This window comes from Emys orbicularis, chromosome 1, assembly GCF_028017835.1.
Source record: "Emys orbicularis isolate rEmyOrb1 chromosome 1, rEmyOrb1.hap1, whole genome shotgun sequence".
NCBI lineage: Eukaryota > Metazoa > Chordata > Testudines > Emydidae > Emys > Emys orbicularis.
Genome location: NC_088683.1, coordinates 246,172,925 through 246,192,874, shown reverse-complemented (window position 1 = coordinate 246,192,874; position 19,950 = coordinate 246,172,925). Strand labels below are relative to the sequence as shown.

At 42.8% G+C, this 19,950-nt stretch overlaps 1 protein-coding gene across 1 annotated transcript in view; it reads left to right on the top strand.

Moving 5' to 3' along the window:
* GABRG3 (gamma-aminobutyric acid type A receptor subunit gamma3) overlaps positions 1 to 19,950 on the top strand; it is a 543,124-nt gene that overhangs the window by 11,642 nt on the left and 511,532 nt on the right. The gene's annotated exons all lie outside the window — the stretch shown is intronic.

Sequence of the window (19,950 nt, the reverse complement as noted above, 5' to 3'; positions counted from 1 at the left end):
GTAGAGAGAGCACCTAGAAGTGAGAAAGGAGGGTAGGAGGAGGAGCATCGCATCACCTCTCCAAATTTACAACAACAAGTAAGACAAAGAGTTGTTCCATAACATTTGACAGTAACATGCCCTCAAACTAGGTATGTTTTTAACACTGGCCCACAGGAAGGTCCCTGACGCACCCAGACTTGTGGCTTACAAAAGCAAATTGAGCCTCTTGCTATGAGATCTCTCTTTCCTCTCTCCAGAGCCCTTAGCCTCCCATCCATTTCTAACACTGCAGTAATGACTATCTAGTGCTACCTGCCAGGGCTATGCAGCTGGACCCTCATGAGGGCCTATGCACCTTCCATTCTTCCCCCTCACGTGAGGCCACTGTACATTTATAAGAGTTGTGTGTGGTTCTTTTCACGTCTACTACTTCACCATTGCTGATGAGACCACAGGTTTCTCATGATTACTTTTATGTCATCTCGAGTACCTGATATTTCTATAGCCTGAAAAATAATATTACCTCTCTTGACTCGAGCAGTTAACCAATATATGGGGTCCTACAGGTTGTTTCTCTTAGGAGGAGAAGTTGATGCTGGAGTCAGGTATTTCTTTGATACAACCCTGTTTATTTACAAAGAATGTACATTGAACAAAGCAGGAATCAAACATCAGGAGATAGTCTCTTTGCTCATAATTCCAAGCCTCTTTCAGACCGGCACTCTACCCCAAAAGGTCTCCCTCGCTAGGGTTTTTCTCAGGCCTACACTCCCAGTGGTTGTCCTGCTGTCTCCTTGGCTTTCTGCTGCTTCTCTGTTAACTTCTCTGGTGCTTCTCTTCTGACACACAGCTCCACCAAAACCAATACCCATTCTGCCCACAGTGAAACCCCTCTCCCCACATAGCTCAGACGTGGCCTGTAGTTTGGGTAGTAGCTCTTATTGTTTCAGTTCTCTCATTCCATAAATGAACGTAATGGTTTTGTATATTTTGCATAGATGAAGGGTGGCTGTTTCATCCACCAGCTTTAAGGAGATTTCACACAACTCCTGGGAGAGCAATAACATCGGTAGGAGTGTTAAGTGTGCTGCTACTGTGTGCAGCAAAAATCTTTGAATTCATAGATGGAACAGAAACCACAGAGGACCGATGATATCACACCCACAAATTATGAGAATGTTCAAATTTTTTGTGGTCTGTTTGAATATTCTTTGGGGCAGAGGGGAACCCTGTCTGGGAAACAGCTTGCAGAGAGATGGGGAAATGGTCAATAGGAATGAAGTGGGAGGAGATCTATGATAAAACCCCCAAGCATTTACACCTGTGAAGAGCAAGTCTATAACACCATTCTGGGTTTCTATGACACCACACAAGCTCCCTGAACTCAGATCAGAAAAAAATCTTGAACACCATTATTAGCTCTTTAATGCTCATACACTCAATTTATTCTACATATGGGCCAATCATTTCTATCAACAAAGCTTCTTACAAACGTAGGTCTCACCCCTATAACTGGTAGCCTACAACCTTCATAAAACCCAATGGACTTCAGTGGGCCACTGTGCAGGCACAGTTGTCTGTGCACATGCCGTCAATTGCAGGATGAGAGTCTTATGTCCTAAGCCAGCAAACACTTGTGCTCATGCTTAACTTTCCTCAAGTCAGTTGAGCTGCCCACGTGAGTAAAGGTAACCACATACAAAATAAATACATAAATAATAAGAGCTAGCTCTTATGTAAGCATTTCCAGGACTGGAGCCTTATTCATGGCTGCGGTCCAGGGATAAACCCTTCTTAGAAGAGCTAAAGGGCTTGAATCCCTCCACTCTGAAGTGGAAATGAGAACATATCCACTCATCACATCAGTGAGCAAGACTGCCCATTCCAGACTCAGTCTGGGCTGTAAAGCGGGTATGTAATTTTTCTGTTATGTTGAAGTATGAATGAAGATCCTGAATGGATTTTTTCCCCTCAATGTTTCCCTCTCTTTAAAAAAATGTAATTCAAGGAAAATGAATTACATATTTTACACACTATCAAATGACAATTACTGCTATAAAACATAACAGGAATCAGATCTGCCCAAATGGAGGGAAATAGAAGACTTAACAGACACAGACTGTCTCTCTGATTGGTGACAATGGGCAGGCACTTCTCTATGAGCCTAGTGCTTTCACCAGAGGAAAAACAAATCTGAGCAGAAAAGAAAGGCTTGCGAGATGGGAGTTGTTTCCAGGCATGTATTAAACCGTTGTTGTTGTTTTTTTAAAAATTACAATGTTATTTATATGTTAATTTGAGGGACTTTTTATGGACCCTTCCTTCTTCTGTAGAGGAGGCACTAGCAGGGAGGAAAGCCCTGATCCTGCAGTCAGGTGTAAGCCCTGTGGCCAATAGGATACGGTACTCTGTGGACACTAGGGTCTATATGTGTGGGTTCACATGCAGGATTTGATAGACATTTATGCACATGCTTAACTTCTATTCACCTGCTTAAAGTTAAGCATGTGCATGCATGTTTGCAAGATCATTCTGTCAGTAGCCAGGATGAAGAATATAAACATTCTTTGTTTAAAACTTTAAAGCTGACAGGAGATTTATACAAAATAAGGGATTATCATTAGCCTGTTGAAGGAATTACCTAACAGATAATCAGGATAAATAGCAGCCTGATGTTTACTACTAGACCCGGGCTTCTCACTACTCGTATTGCTCCCAGCACTGCCTATGCAAGACAAGACATCCTTGTTTTTTCAAATCAGCCTTCTTTATAGACAACCCATTATCTGCCACCCACCCAAGAGTAGTAAAGCCTTCTTCTTCATTCATTCACTTAGAAGCAAGCTACATGTGATGCAAGAACTAGAACTGTTCACATTTTTCATGCAAACCTATTTTTGGCAAAATGACAGAATGGCTTTTTCATCAAAATGGAAATTTCCATTGGGAAATATTTATAGTTTAAAAAAAAATCAGGTTTTTGTAAAAAAAGAAAATTTAATCAAGACAATTCCAACAAAAATGAAATCTTATTGTCATCATTTTTTTTTGTGGGAACAAAAACCATTTCCTGACCAACTCTAACAACTCTCATCATATTTCAATACAAAGAATATTTCTTAAAACCACATTCATCAATTTTCTCAGTCACATACTAGTATTCCTGCAACAAAATGTCTTATCCCAGCCCCCCTAGGGAACTACATTTTGCAGAACACCATGGCCTCGATTCACAAAGGAACTTAGGCATGCAACACTCAGCATCAATACGCTGAATGTTTAGGCACTTAGAAAATCAGTGGAATTCACAAAGCCTATGGTAGGTGTCTACACACCCTATACAATGAATGGGGAGAGAGAAGGTCCTAAAAATGGGATTCACAAAAGCCAGCACACGAGGTGGCTCTTCACCTTAGGTATCCAATAGGCGATGCCAAGACAAGCAGGGTGCCCTAAGCTCAGAGAGTTCAGCACCTAAGTCAAGGCTGGAGGGAGGCACCTCCCTCTTCTTGGGAGTCTCAGCTGCAAACACTCTCTTGGCCTATGCCTGTTGTTGTTAACCCTCTCACATAACTTTTAGCCTAGTGCTTAGGGTACTCATTCGGGATGTGAGAGATCCCCAGTTCACCTCCCCCCTCCACCTCAGGAAGAGATGAGATTTGAATAGGGATCTAATACCTCTCACTTGAGTGCCCTAACCATTGGGATATAGAATGGGGCAAGAGGCTCCCTCCATCTCTCCTGTTAAAACCATTCCACTGTGGATAAATAATGAGAACCCTTAAGCTAGCCAATGGGAAAGGCTGACCAGAGGGGTGTGTGCTAAGCCCCACCCCTCTCTGAGTTCAGCACCTAAGTCCAGGCTGCAAAGAGGCACCTATTTCTGCTAGCGAGTCATGAATTGGGGGGAACATAAGTATTTGGTTCCCTCCCCTAAATCATGTTTGGGGCTCAAAACAATACAGCTGGGGGAAGTCTCCCCCTTATAACCTGTTACCTAGTGCAGGGGTTCTCAAACGTCATTGCACCATGATCCCCTTGTGACAACAAAAATTACTACACGACCCCAAGAGTGGGGACTGAAGCCTGAGACCGTCCGAGCTGCGCAGCCCCTGGTGGAGGGGAGCAAAAACCAAAGCCCAAGGGCTTCAGCTGCAGGCGGGGGGCTTTGGCCTCAGCCTTGGGTGGTGGGGCTTAGGCTTCAGCCCCGGGAGGTGGGGCTCAGACTTCGGTCCTGGGCCCCAGCAAGTCTATTGCCAGCCCTGGCGACTTCATTAAAACGGGGTCGTGATCCACTTTGGGGTCCCAATGTAGAATTTGAGAACCCCTGGCCTAGTGGATAGGGTACTCACCTAGGATTTAGGAGATGCCCAGCTCAATTCCCCCCTCCTCCTCCCATGGGGGAAAAGGGATTTGAATGGGGATGAATCAACTAACTCTGGACTACAGAGTCATTCTAATTCTAGCCCACTTAATATTTAAATAAACAATTATTTTATTAAAAATGGAACATCTTCAACAAGAAAAATGGAGGGAGACCCATATCAGAATATTCTGTAGTCTAGTGGTAATTCCCCCTAGGCATGCCTACCAGATCAGGCTCCAGCATGCAATCTATTTGGCCAAATGCTTATCTTCCCCCAGTTTATGAATAGCTCTGGGGCTTAGGCAGGAGACAGGCATCTGAGTGCCTAGAGCAAGGCCGCAGTGTGCCTGCTCAGGTGAGAGATAGGCACCTGTGAACATGCCCAGAAGCAAAAACTTAGATCCTGACTGACTTTAGGTGCCTACAAGGTTAGGCGGCAACCAAGCAGGAGTTTTGTGAATCTCAGTGATGTCTAAAAACGGAACCTAAGTGCCTTTGTGGATTGCCCCTAAAGCTACTAGTTAGAGATTCCCATGGCTCAGAGCCACCATGCACGGGGGTGGGGGTTTCATGTTTTCTAGCATTTGGCCAAGGATTTAAAAGGGATCAGTTCTTGCCACATGCAAAGGTGGCCTTGTCTACATGAGATAGTTTATCACCTTGTTTTATTATTGCTCTCCTTCACAAGAGCTGGCTTTTTAAGTTGTCTGAAGTTGTAATTAAAAAATGACAAGTGGGCAAGAAATTGACTTCAAGGCAACTCATTCATGAATCCATTTTAGCTGAAACAAGACAAGAATGGCTTATACTGATTTTACAAATCTAGTTCATGAGGGCTGTTTCAAACATGGGGACCGTGCTATTTTTAATTAGCAAATTTGAGTCTTGCCCCACTTATGTTAGCACTGGTATTGATGGAGCTAGGTAGACAGTCCAATGAGGGCAGGCTCTCAATTTTTCAAGGCCTTATGTTTGTGTGTATGTGTTTTTTTTTTTAAAAAGACTCACTACCTCATGCCACCAATGTCTGGGTCCCCATCTCCTTTGCATAGGCACCGGCACCCTAGCTGCCTCCTCCATTCCCTTTGTATATTTGAGCCTTCACAGCTTCTGGTAACCATCCCTTGGATACCCATGAGTCCAAACCAATGTGCTCCATTTAAAAGTAAAAATGTTGGCTTCTTCTGTCAGCCCCACAAACTCAACCTGGATTAATAGTCAAGCTGTGTTTTTTTCTCCCCCCTTGCCTTTTCATGACTAGTAGGAAAGGTTCTGCAGGCAGAATTAGCCCCTTAGCCAGCTGTGCAACTCTCATTTGCCTTTAGTGGGTTTGCACAAGTGTAGCTAATAGAAATTGGTAAGATATTCTGTTGATGATGTGCAAAGAGGAATCAGATCCATCTCTGTCACTCTTTGCTGTGCTGGCTTCACAAGGGTTTACAGGAGAAAAAAGCATTTAAAAACTTCTGATTGTAACTAAAGTAAGCAGTTTCTGAAGACACACAGAGAGCAGATCTGTTAATGGAGAAGACAGCACTTTGACTCAGTCACTCTTTAGACTAGAACTGCATTTTAAGCACTATACAAATTATAATCTTTACTGCTCAAGCTATATTGGAGTCTTTCCTCAGCCTGTTCAGCCTTCCTGGAGTGCCAAACAGAAATGCACCCTGAAGTGCACTACAGACTACTGCTTCTGTATGGTTTGCCTCTATTTCTGTCAGCTGCTGATTGCCACACCTGATTCTTTAAATCAGCTCCAGCTATGCTGTCCCAGACATAATGGTAGGGAGCTGCTGACTGCATCACAGATCAAAATATTTTCTAGATCATATTGGAGAGACAGCTTTGCCATATCTCTGTCTGAGCAGATAAAATTATTACTCACCAGTGATAGTCTTCTCTTGGGGCCTCCTATGACAAAGACAGACAGCATTGAGGCATCCCCTACCAGGAAGCAAGGAGACATGAGTTGTCAATCCAGGATCACATATACACCCCAGTTCTCCCAATTCCTTCTAGTTACACTTCTAGAGCAAGCAAGTGTGTAAGTACTAGAAATGCTATTGTCACGCTATCTGGAGTGACTCAGGAGCAAGAGTGTCAACCCCAGCGTGGACTGTTAAGAAGCAGGGCAACGACCTTAAACTGTTGGTATGTTCTATAATGAGATTTCACCAACCCAGTCATAAATGTGAACTCACAAAGCACTATAACAGTCTTACCATGGAGCCACAGACAGTCCCCCTTGGGCATTCTTGTCTATCTTGCCACACAGGCAAGCTTGGCTATGTGATATGGTCCCTTACACCAAAAATCACAACAATATTCAGGTCACTCCCACTCCCAAAGGACCGTCACTTACCCCTGGTCAATTGTATCTCAGATCTCAAACCAAAGACAACTCCTGTAGCTAGTCCTGTAATAAACTAAAGATTTTATTAACTAAGAAAAGAAATTAGTTATTTACAAGATTAAAGAAGGTAATACACACACACACAAATAAGTATCATTCCTAACTTTCAAAAGATAATAGAAACTTATATCATAAACAGACTCGATATGTCCTTTGGGGCTAACCCAGCCAAAACAGCTGGGGGTCTTTTGCTTATGCTTGGTAATTCTTGCCCCTTTACAGTCCAAGCAGCAAAGAGAACCAAGGTTCTCCTTGTCAGGGATTTTTATTCCCTTCACCTCAGAGCCCAAACTGATGGGATGAGTTCATATGCAGATCTCCCCTTAGATAGAGTGAGGAATGCAATCAACAAGGTCTCTGTCCTTTGATGCTACACAATGGCTCCTTTGTTTCCAATGGGCTTTTTTTTTTTCTTTTTGTGCAGGACGAGTACTTTACTTTAATTAATGCTTTTTTCCTGTTTGGTGAGTTACACAATTAGAGGTTTACAATGCAATCGTTTGCTATCACTCTATAACATGGTATACAGATAAGTGAGACTAATGCATGAAGCATCTTGCAAGCCATTCATAAGGTCTAAACACTAAACACATTCTTATCAATTTAACATCTATTTTAACACAGGTAAGCCAGATTGTTTTCCAGCTATGCATTTGTCAGTGTTCAGTGAGGCCTGGGGCCTTGGCATGAGCTGGCACCTGGTCTGCCAGCATCACAGATATCAAGAGGAATCTTCACATGGGAAGAAGAGAGGGATTTAAGACGGGTTTTTTTTTTTAATATAACTATTACAGTAGCACTTAGGACCCCAAGCCCCCATTGTGTTAGGCACTGCAGAAACATAGAACAAAGACGGTTTCTTTCCCAAAAAGCTTGCAATCTATGCAAAGTAGCATTTAGGGTGCAGGAGCGAGTGACTCGAAAGAACACTCAAGTGTCATTTGTGCTCCATGGATAATTCACATGCACAGGCACTCCTAGAAAGGTTTCTAGAGTGTGGGATAGAATGACATTTAAATAGGAACAACCTGACAATCTTGGACGGAAGAAAAACAGATTTCCCCACCATCCCTTGCAGAAGATTTACTGCCTGGGATCCCTAACCAATAATGGTAAAAACAACCCCAACATGCATAACAGCAGCAGCTATATTTTGCTATGGAAGGTCTACGAAAGGGCTAAACGGTGAAATAAACAATTACCTGGGCAAAGCACCCATGTGTTCCTCATGTTTGAGGTAGCACTCAAATTATGTTGGTAAAATCAGTATAACCTATTCTTGGTTTGTCTCAGCTACAATGGATTCATGAATATGTTGCTCCAAAACCAATTTGATGTCCAATTTTGTAAATCTAAAGGCAATGCATTGAGCCCAATAAATTGAGCATTGCATAAATAACTGCCAATTGATACACATTGGATATTGGTATTGTTTAGAGAAGTTATTGAGAACTGGAAAAGGTTCCTGTGAGTCAGGAAAATTGCTGACATCTTCATTTTATATAAATGTGTATGACCCAGCAAAACTAGATTAACACAAAACGCATTGTGTAAAATCAGTGTAGCTTCATTAGAGCCTGCAAAATAAACAAAAAGCTTTTGTCCTTTTGTAGAAATACGGGCTATGTGAAAGGTAAAACTCATGCAGTTGGTGGAAGTATGCTGATTTACACCAGATGAGGACCTGGTTCTGAATGGTACCGCATATTACAACATGTGCCAGCCCTTTTGAGAGTGTGCCTCACTCAGGGTGTATTACCAGTTAGGACAATGTGCTAGACTGCAGCTGTTTGGTGAAGGAATGATGGGTTTACCAGGCATGAGGTGCATGCTGTACAATAGAATGAATAAGAATGTTGGGTTCATATGTAATTCATCTGGTTGATGGGTTTTTATTAGTTTGTAAGCTATGGAGGAGCTCAGTGACCTGTGCTCCTAATCAGAGGTGATTCCTACCACCAGAGCTTCTTAAAACAAAAACAAACAAAAGAAAAAATCAGAAAAGGTCTTGCTATGTGAACGTGAATGTAAATAATACTTAATCCTACATCAGATTGGGTTACTCGGAGCTCTCTGTTTCTAGGTGATGACTATCTCGGGAAAAGTACTGTATAAGTTCAAAGTTTAAATATTCATTATCCTTATTTTCTGTCTATGGAAGTATGGCAGGCACTTAACATCAGTCAAACTCATAGACTCAGTAGTTGTAGCTATTCTGTGGTTAAGGCTGAACGTGACAGCTTCCCATTATATACAGGATTTTTACTACCATTCCATTGCTTCTTGAAAAGAAACCAACCCCCCCTAAAGCTTATATGCTGCATCTTAATCTCAGTGTATAGTGTTTCTTGGGAAGTTTGGTTAAAATCAGACAATGTGTAGTATGGTGGTGACATGCACCACACTGAAGTAAGCTTTTTCCCAAAAAGCATTTTCCTTTGTGACTGCCTGGTCCATGCTAATTCTTCCTAGTGCAAAGATGCACTCTTATAGGACATTTTTCCCTCTTAGGCAGACCTTTCTTGGCAAAAACTAATAGCTGCTGCTCTAGAGTAGCTATTGTGCAATTTGGCCAGAAAAAGGTGGAACACTTTATGTTAATTTTAAACAGTGAGAATTACCTAGATATAATATTTTAAATGTTTGAAATGTTTCTATTGGTTGACTTCCTTTCCCCCCTTTCATTCCTGCCCAGTGTGTGTTGTCCCCATATTCCACCCAGATATAACTCCACCCACACCACACGACCACCTGTGGACTTGCTAAAGTCTGCAGGAGGGAATCCCCATCTTGTTGGACCTCATACTAACTCAGAGGAGGGAGTCCTTCTTATGGATATTGTAGTGGGACAAGCACCCCGCTCCGGAGAGAAAGGGGTTAAAACCAGCTCTGGCAAAGGGCTGCCCTGAGGAGCCAATCAGGCGAAGGCAGGTAGCAGCCAATCCAGGCCTTGAGGGGCTGGTATAAAAAGGGCTGTGAGATAGGCCCAGGCTGCCTGGGAGCACGGGGCAGGGCCGGCTCCAGGGTTTTGGCCGCCCCAGGCAGCCAAAAAAAAAAAAAAAAAAAAAAAAAAAAAAAAAAAAGTTGCGATCGCGATCTGCGGCGGCAATTCGGTGGGAGGTCCTTCACTCCAAGGCGGAGTGAGGGACCGTCCGCCGAATTGCCGCCGAATACCTGGACGTGCCGCCCCTCTCCGGAGCGGCCGCCCCAAGCACCTGCTTGATAAGCTGGAGCCGGCCCTGGCACAGGGTACCTTCAACAAAGTAGTGCAGGGGCAGGGGCAGGGGCAGGCTGAGTTGGGGAGCTCAGGCCTGTGACCTCCCAGGCTGAGGCCTGACAGGAAGGCCTAAGGAGGTACTGGGGCTGCAGGGAAAGGAAGCAGGTCCAACCCCCTAGCCAATGATGAGTGGCAACTTCAGACTGCAGTCTGCCCCTGAGGGATGGGGCTAGATGAAGACTGGCAGTGGATCACTGAGGCGAGGTGGGCTCAAGGGAGTAGGGCTCCCTGTGTGAGGGGCAGCACCCCAAGGTCAGGAGTACTGTATTCCAGGAGGGACGTGGGGCCTACATGTGGTGGAGATAAAGGGACTGCAGAGGGGCAGGTAAGGGCAGGGAGAAACTAGCCAGAGGAGGGCACTCCTGAGCTGGATAAGCTAATTCCTGGACTGACCAGCAGGAGGCGCTGTGGTGGTGAGTCAGCAGCCTTGCTACAGATATATATTCCCCAATACATATAAATTTCTAAGGCTGATTCAAATCTAGTAAATCTTATGCCCACCCACAAATAATTCATTAAAAATATTCTTAAGGCTGAAAGTGGATATCAATGGATTCCTGTTTTTTTTTCCCCCTGAAAAAAAATTACTTTCTGAACAAAAATTCTTCAACTCTAAAAATCTCAAAGGTTAGGAAGTCTAGAAGGAACTTGACCCACCTAGTTCTTCATTCCCATTTAATCCTTCACCATCATCTCACTTGATTTACGTTACACAGCCCATTTTGTACCCTACAATTAAAAAAATGCAAGTAATGGTCAAAGTAACAAATTACTTTGTTGGGCCAGGCATCCTTTGGCAGTGTAACAAAACTGCACACGTAGGGTACTCACTGTAAGAACATTACTGCAGCACTTAATGTTCCAATAACCCCCATTTATCAAGCTATATTTACTAAGCTGGGATAATAATGACCACATAAAGTATGTAATATCTATGGCCCTGATCCACAAAGGTACTGAGGTGCCTAAACCCAGATTTAGGCACCTAAATCCAAGTTTGGGCTTCACTGTAATCCATGAAACTCCTGCTGATCCTGGCAGACACCTATACACACTTGGTGTCTACAGTGGCAGATTAGACACTGGGCCAACAGGACCTGTGCCTGGGGGCCCCTGGAAAAATGGGCACCCTGACCTCGCTCCTCAGCAGGAGTGCCGAGCGGGTGGGGGAAAGCCCACGTGCCCTGACCCCGCTCCCTGGCAGGAGTGCCAGGCGGGGACCGCAGGCAGAAGGTGTGAGGAGGGGCCCCCACTTGCTCTGGCCCAGGGCCCCACAAACCTGTAATCCACCTATGGGTGCCTTCATTTTCAGGGTAAAAGTTACTTCACCACCTAAGGTCTTGTCTACATGGTGCAGCAATGTGCACTAGAAGAATGTGAATTATAATGTGCACCAATATGAAATGCACTATCAAGCCTGAGTAGACCCTGCTAAACTAAAAGTTCCCTAGAGTGTGTTAATATCAATACATTGGTGTGCATTAGAATTCACATCCCTCTCATGCACCATGTAGGTAAGTCCCAAGTTTCTGCTCCTGTGCCCGCCCACCCCCAGGAACTCAATAAGTGCATGCTCTGGTGTTTAGATGCCTATATCCTTCCAAAGCCCAGAGCAATCTGTGAACCGGGGGATGAATGCGTTTGAGGCCCAATCTGGTAGGTTTGCTCAGAGGCTGCTGATCAGATCAGGTCCCATTCAAAATATAGCTGAAGGAGGAGCTGCTGCTGCCCATCTTATAACTTTTAGCCCAGTGATTAGAGCATTTACCAGGGATGTGGGAGACCCAGGTTGAATTCTCCCATCTCTACCAGAGGGGGAGAAAGGATTTGAGCAGGAAGTCTCCATGAGGAGGTGTTCACCCCACACCAATCCTGAAAGGGTTAATGAAGCTCAGAGAGGACCAATTAGTGTGATAGGTCCCACATGAGAGGATTAGGCAGGAAGAGCAACCCCTGATTGGAGGATGAAGCTCACCTGAGCAGGTATGGGCTGGGCTAGTATAACACCAGGAAGCTGCCACAAGAAAGAGCTGTAGTGAGCATGTCTGTAGCCCCTTTCTCTGTGTGTTAGAGAGGGAAGGCGGGAACACAGGAAAAGAGTAGGCCCCTTAGAGCCTGGCCCTGAGGGAGGGGTGTACCCTGAAGAGAGAAGGATGGAGAAGAGAGCCTGTGAGTAGGAAGCAGGCTGGGGAGTGAGCGGAGAGAGAGAGCAGGTGCATGCTCGAACATTGGGTTAAAAGTTATAAGGTGGGTGGCACTACCTCCTCCACTGACCATTTTGTGTGAAGCGACCCGGGCACCTAACTCATTCCTACAAGAAACTACCTAGGTGCCTAAGCTGCTTGATTTTGGGAAACAGGTTCCCACTTGTGGATCGCTCAGTAGAGATAGGTACCTCCCTGCAGCTGGGAACTCTGAGGGAGGAGTGGGGCTGAGCACACCCCTCCCCCACTCCCCCGGTTGGTATCTTCCATGGGCTAGTTTAGGCAGCTCCCCACCTAGCATGCTGGCTTTTGTGCATCCCATTCTAAGATGCCTATTTCTCCTCATCCAGTGCATAGGGACCCTAGGTGCCTAAGTCACCCTGTGTGGATTGCAGTGTTACTTCTGTGATTTTTCTAGGTACCTAAAGGTTAGTCTCTGACACTCCCTGTTGCAATGCCTTTTTTGTGGGTCTACAGCTGTAATGTTAATGACCATTTCCCCCCAAAAGTCCTGTGTCATCAGAAAGACTTCAACACTTCAATTATTGAGTGGAAAAAATAAATTATGGTCATGTTGATAATGGGGGGAAAATCACAAGCACCCTGAGACAAGATGGATTGTCTCTACAGATCATGGGAGCTGGGCTGTAAGGCATTGTTCAGTCAGCATGATGACTTTGCAAGAAATATTAGCACCTGAGTTCACTATTAAATACATTCATGCAGAATGATCTGCACTCAGCTAGTTCTCATCCAAATGACACCCCTGGCCCATTTTTCTCTCCCAATCTGAATCCATTTTTCTATTTCTCTTTTTATCTTCATTACTGCTCCCTTTTCTCATGGAAATTCACTGTTCTACTCAGAACCCCCCAGATTCCCCTGCATCATCGCTGTGGATTTTACTGTGATAAAAACTGCAGCAACATATCTCCAGCAAGCAGTACTTTAGGAGTGACCTGGAAGGGGGTTTCCACTACACAACACTGTCTCAGAGTCCTTCGGATTGAGGTCTTCATGAAGACAGAGTTCCATCCTTGGGCTGTAGGCAATGAAAGGCTATGCCCCCTACTCCTTGTCCAAAAACACAAACTCCTCCTACAAATGAAAAGCAAGTCAAGAACTCTGAGTTAAAATCATAGTTTTTCTCACTAGCATTCCCCACCGACATCATCAAGCTGTCTAGAATGGCTCACAACTGTGAGTGCCAATTTCAGGGGAGACTGTTAGAAATCAGGACACAGATGCCAAACTGGCTGTGAGTTCTGTACTTACATTTCTTCAACCAAGTAACAAGTGCGATCTCCTCAGGCACTACTACAACCTTAACATGGAGTCACAGACAGGCCCCTTGGGCACTCCAGTCTATCTTGCCACCAAGGCAAGTTCACCTTTGTGACAAATGGTTCTTTACATCAAAAATCATAAGAACATTCAGGTTACTCCCAGTCCCAAAGGACCAGGCAATTGCATCCTAGATCTCTCACCAAAGGCAATACTTGTAGTTAATCCTGTAATTAACTAAAGATTTATTAACTCAGAAAAGAAATAAGTGTTGTTTACAAAGTTAAGGTAGGTAAGCATATGCACACAAATGAGTCAGTCTTAGGTTTCAAAGATGATAGAAGCTGCCGTAATATGCAGGCTTAATATATCCTTTAGGGCTAACCGAAGCTACAAAGCTGGGGATCTCTTGCTTATGCTTAGAAGTCTGACCCTCTCCCTGAAGTCCAAGGAACATAGGCATAATTTCTTCTTGACAAGGATTTTTATTCCCTTCCCCCAGAGTTCAAGCTGTGATGCAACGAGTATTTGTGCGTGTCTTCTCTTCGTGGGTGTTGGGGGCAGGGGCAATCAACCAAGTCTTTTGTCCACTGATGTTTTACAGTGGTTAGTCTGGTGTCTATGGGCTTCCTTTTGTTGGGCAGGAGATGATACCTCTTGTGGTAAACTAGTATCTCACACTTGGTATAATGCTTCTCGCCTGACTCTGAGGGATTAGAATTTGACCAAACATTTTTATAGTTACAGAACAAACACTTAAATATTACCTTAGAACATGTGACACAGATATTATAAGTAAGATCAAAACATGCAGCAACTTAGAAGCATTTCATAAAGTCTAAATACTAAACACACTTTTATAAGCCTAATACCTATTTTAACTATACTAACACACAGGCGAGCCAGACTGGTTTCCAGCTTTGCATTTGTCCATGTTCAGTGAGGCCTAGGGGCCTTGGCATGAGCTGGCACCAGGTCTGCCAGCGTCACAGATGTGTTTGCTGGAATGGGATAACTTGGTGCAAAAATATAGAGGTGAAGTCTTGAGCTGTCTGAGTGAGTAGGTATCCCACATTGCCCAACACCATTTAAAAATTAGCTATACTTACTAGACATATTCTTATAAAGACATTTTGGTAGGGGTAGCAACTTATTTTAAAGGGACAAACATGTAACTATATGAGAATACAGTACCACTAGAGACAGACAACATTTTTCAGATGAATAATTTATTTGCCAAAACCTGCAGTTTTGGATTGACTGAAACAATCCACTGACTTGACTCAAATCTGCTGAATAATTGTGGAAAAAAATATTTTCAGGCTAGATTCACAAAAGGATTTACACCCATTCACAAAACAGGAGGAGGGGATGGTATAGGTGATTTGCCAAAAATTAAAAAAAAAAAAAAATTCAGGTTGAATTGTTTTTTATTTTTTGGGGAACTGCCAATGAACCAAAAGTCAGTCAGTCTTCCAGCTCTAATCATTACTCAATCATAGGGTAATTATTTAAACTACAACCTTACCACAGTCTAAAAGTGGCAATGTATGTGGTAATTAGTTACTCTTTGAATGATCAGATAATTTGGAATATTATTACAGAATAATTTTCAAGAGCATCTAATTACTGTGGGTCTAATCCTGCTAGCATTTTGCATGCAGAACTCCTGTAGAAGTTTGACACCTTGGAATACAGATTGATTTTTGGAAATGGGATCATATAATGTTTATACATTGGTTACATGATTATATGCACGCTTTAGGAATAAAAACATAGCACTTTATTTTAAACAAAAATGATTTAATTACTGATCCATAATATTTGCATCAATGTTCTGAAGAAAGTGTAGGATAACTTAAGGTTTGGACTGTTTGACTAATAGCAAAAATAAAAGGTGGACATTTAATAACATTAAAAACTTTATTTTTCATGGGAATTTTAAAGTTTTGAACTATTTCACCTCGCTCTATTCATGTTAAATAAACTTCCAGCGAGGGAGATTTCTAAATATTAAATATTCATGAGCCCTGTGCAGCAGCATACATTTTGTCTCCATAGATTTCAAATATGGAGATTTTTGTGGTCTTTCTGCAGCTTTCTGTAGAAAATACCCAGTTATGGTCTCATGTTGATGGAATTGCTGACACAGGCCCAACGGCTGAGCGGCAGCTACAAAAGAGTCTTGAGATCTTTAAGTAGCAACATCCTCTAAAATACTAAATTAGAAAAATAAGTGATCAGAATCGTATACCCCTCGGTTTTCCTGTGTGCGACAAAGTGTGAAGATACTTACAGAAAAGAACAGGCTGTAAAATAGAGATTTAAATTTGCCATCTAATTAGCCATCATGACATAGGGTGTCTGTCAACAGTACAACATAATCCCAGGTTAATAGAACTTGAGTTAGGAGACCCTGGGTTTGAGCCCCTACAAATTTGTAACCCTAGATTAGGAATTGTTGAACCCTTGGTCCCAGCCTGGGGCTCCAGCATCTACCCTGCATTAGGTGAGTCCCAGACTCCCAGTCCAACCACCCATATCCCAGACTTCTTAGGATCCTCACAAAATGTGGCTGCTCTAGCCCTTTGTTCATGTTGCAGTGTGGGAAAACTTGACTGTCCACTAAACCTTACTGTCCAGAGGACAAAACATTGATCCATGGGATTGGGGGATACTTCTAGGCAGACTTCCAGAGCACAAGTCCAATGGGGCTGCATCTACACTGCAAAGGACTATGGTTTGAACCATGGGTCCTGGCTTGGATCCTCTACTCCTGTGGGGTCCTGGGACCATAGGTCTTAACCCTGGGTTAGCATGATTTGTGTGTAGAGAGAAGGGGGGGGGGGTGTTAGTCTTGAGCCTGAGTTCAAACCCTGGTCTTACACTGCAGTGTAGACTTACCCAGGGATTGATCCAGAGCCCAGTGAAGTGAGTAGGAAGTCTTTCCATTGACTTCAACGGGCAATCAGGTCCATGCAGTATAGATATGTCAAATTCTGCTGTTTTTATACCAGTGTAATTCTAAAGTACAACTTCACTGAAACCAGCGGATGTATGTCTCTCTTACCCTGGTATGAATGAGAACAGAATTTCTCTCTGCAGTGATATTTGAAGGGAATGGGAATTGCATGATATATACCAGAGATTGGCAACCTTCAGCATGCGGCCCGCCAGGGTAATCCCCCTGGCGGGCCGGGCCAGTTTGTTTACCTGTCCCATCCGCAGGTTCGGCCGATTGCGGCTCCCACTGGCTGCGGTTCGCCGCTCCAGGCCAATGGGGGCGGCAGGAAGTGGCGCGGGATGAGGGATGTGCTGGCCGCCACTTCCTGCTGCCCCCATTGGCCTGGAGCAGCGAACCGCGGCCAGTGGGAGACGCGATTGGCCGAACCTGCGGACGCAGCAGGTAAACAAACCAGCCCAGCCCTCCAGGGTGCTTACCCTGGTGAGCCGCGTGCCAAAGGTTGCCGATCCCTGATATATACATTTGGTACTTTCCTGACATAACCTTAATTTTGCAGATATTTCAATCAGCTTTATAAATTCCCTTTAACACTAAGATGTTTGAAAATTAAAAATGTATATGGTAAGCAATTAAATAACCCTAAATCCTATAGTATGGCAGTACTTTGTCAGCATTACACTGCTGTAATTTGGACTCATTTGTGTTGTCTTTTAGCAAAAGTAACTGCCATAGAATAAACAATGTGTCAAAAAACTTCATTTGAGAATGCTGATATATCTCTTGACAACCTTTAATCACACGTCGGCATATGATATACACATGGTTCTGTCAGGAATTTCCCTAGGTTTTTGACAGCTCTTTAGAACTATTTCTGGCTGATTCCTCTGACAAAACTGTTCTGAGGAGTGGGGTATCATCTGTAATCTTACTGTCCGTTTTTAGTGTGGTATGAAAATGTTGCTTGCCTGCTCAATGTCTGTGAGGTCTGATTATTTTTTAATACAAGAAAGAAGGCTCCGTCAGCAGCTCAACAGCTCCAAATAAGGCTAAATCAATCCATTAAGATGTGCATTTGTGAACATTCAATTATACAGCCAGAATAGAATAGGTTTACTGAAATAATTGCTAATGTAACTCTTTCCTTCTTTCCATTAAACTCAGTTTAGTTTTGAAAATTAGTGTAAGGAGAGTTTTTGTATGCATTGTGTATAGAAACAGTTGAGACCCAGCTGCCTTTTTCTTAACACAATACACTTTTTTCAGTGCAATAATCCTAGAACCTTTAATTTCAGAAGGCATTGGGTATCCCTGAGTTAAAGTCCTACCATAACAAATCTAAAAATCTGTACCTGTGGGGGTTTTGTCTATGACCATTTCTAACCATGAGGCATCCAGGCTCCACAGAAGCTATGCTTTTTAACAGAAGAGCCAATTACATTTCTGTTAACATTTATAGAAACAACATGTGGCACTTGTATCTTCTGCCACTACCAAGCAAAACAATCTAGTTCTAGGGAGCGTCCTATCTTCTCCTATACTAGGAGATGTAATAGTGTAGCAGGCTCCTTTAAATTTGGAATTAGGGGGTTTTATGGGGAAATCTGAGTCTGGACCCTGACTTTCACTGACATGACATCAGCAGTCTTCTTCTTAATTCTCTTCTGTTTATAAACCATCTGGAGCATTCACAAAACATAGAAGGCCACATTCTCCACTGGTTTAAATGGGCCTTTTATGCCGCAGATTATTTGACTCAGTTTATTCAGCAAATTAATTACTTATAGCACATTTATATAAATACAGTTTAACTAAAATGTGGATTCAAAACAATGCATGATCATTTAGTCCCCAATCCTACAGAAACTTATATGCCTAGCCTGATGCACTTTGGGTAGTTCAATGGAACTACTCAGTGTGTAATGTTGAGTATGTGCATACGTCTTTGCAGTGTCAGGGTCTTGTTGCCCACATGTAATATCTAAATAAAACTGCTTGTGCTTCCCTGCTACTTCCAATCCTTACCTAAATTATGTCAATTGTAGCTTTCTACAGTTCTACCTATTATTGCATTTTGAAGCCGGTCTCCTTGCTAGGAGCAGTTAGACTCCTATTTTGTTATCAGCTGGGTACAATTAGAGTTACATTAATCAGCTGTGTTTGTTCAACTGAGTTCAGATTTCCTTTTGATTGCTGTAGACATGATTTGAATTTTATCACCACAAGTCAATTCTTTAGACAAAATTTCTGACCTTAAATAACCCAAACTGTCACATACCACACTTTTCTAACAGTATAGAACCACTTTATGAATTATAGACAGGGCTTATTGTCTTTGGGTTTCTATTTCTGCTCATTTTAATGTTTGTCTTTTGTATTTTCATAGAAACTTCTGTTTTTATAAGTTTATTGTAATGGTGATTGACAGGAATTGACAGTTATTTCATAAATACTGAAATAAGCACAACTTAAAAAAATAGCTAAGCACTTTTAAAGCCTCATTTATTGTTTGCATTCTACATGCAAGATAATACTACATATTATCTACATTCTAGACAATACTTACTCCTGCCATGAGTGCAGGGACTGGACTAGATGACCTCTCAAGCTCCCTTCCAATCCTACACTTCTATGATTCGATGCATACAATGGGCTAAATTCAGAAATGTGGTGTAAGGTAGGATCCCTTAGAGACAGTAATTATCATACAACTGGTATCTGAATTGGTGTAACTTGCATGCTGAGGAGATAGAAGAAGGTGTAAGTTAACGTAGGATGGGAACAACCCACTTAAAGTAGCCCTACCTTATTTAAAGCTTGGCTTCTAGCCATGTAACCTATATCAGCACTGATGCTCTTAGTCATCAGTGGAGTGAGGTAAGTAGTGGCTTTAAGGTGGCCTGTTAATGAACCAAATCACATCTCAATTTAGCCCCCTGAGTCTGAGGGAGCCTAAGACCTCGTTTACATGAGAGAGCTGCACCAGCTTACCTAAATGTGATTTTAAACCAATTTAGTTAAACCAGTGCAAAAGGCTATCTTATGTGGGTTTAAAACATGGTTAGTTTAAGTCAATTATGAATCAGTTAAATCTAAACAAAAAGAGGTGGGAGGGATTGCTCTGGCTGAACAAAATCAGTTTAAATAACTGATTTTTTTTAGTTAAACTAGTGCAACTTTCTTGTGTAGACAAGACCTAAGTCTCGAAGGAGTTTCCTGGGGTAACCAAGCACATGGGGGAAGGCGGTGTAGTTTATATGAAGAGGGGACTGGAGGAAATTGTAAGCTAAATCAGTTTGGATGCCTTATAGCCTAGTTTCTGAATCTGGGCCATTGTGTAACCACAAAAAAATCTGTTTTCCATGCTGGTACTGAGATAAACAGAGATTATAAAGAGAAACTGACCGGGCTATAATTTACAGCAGGGAGTACATATGCAGCAAGCATAATAGAAAGGAA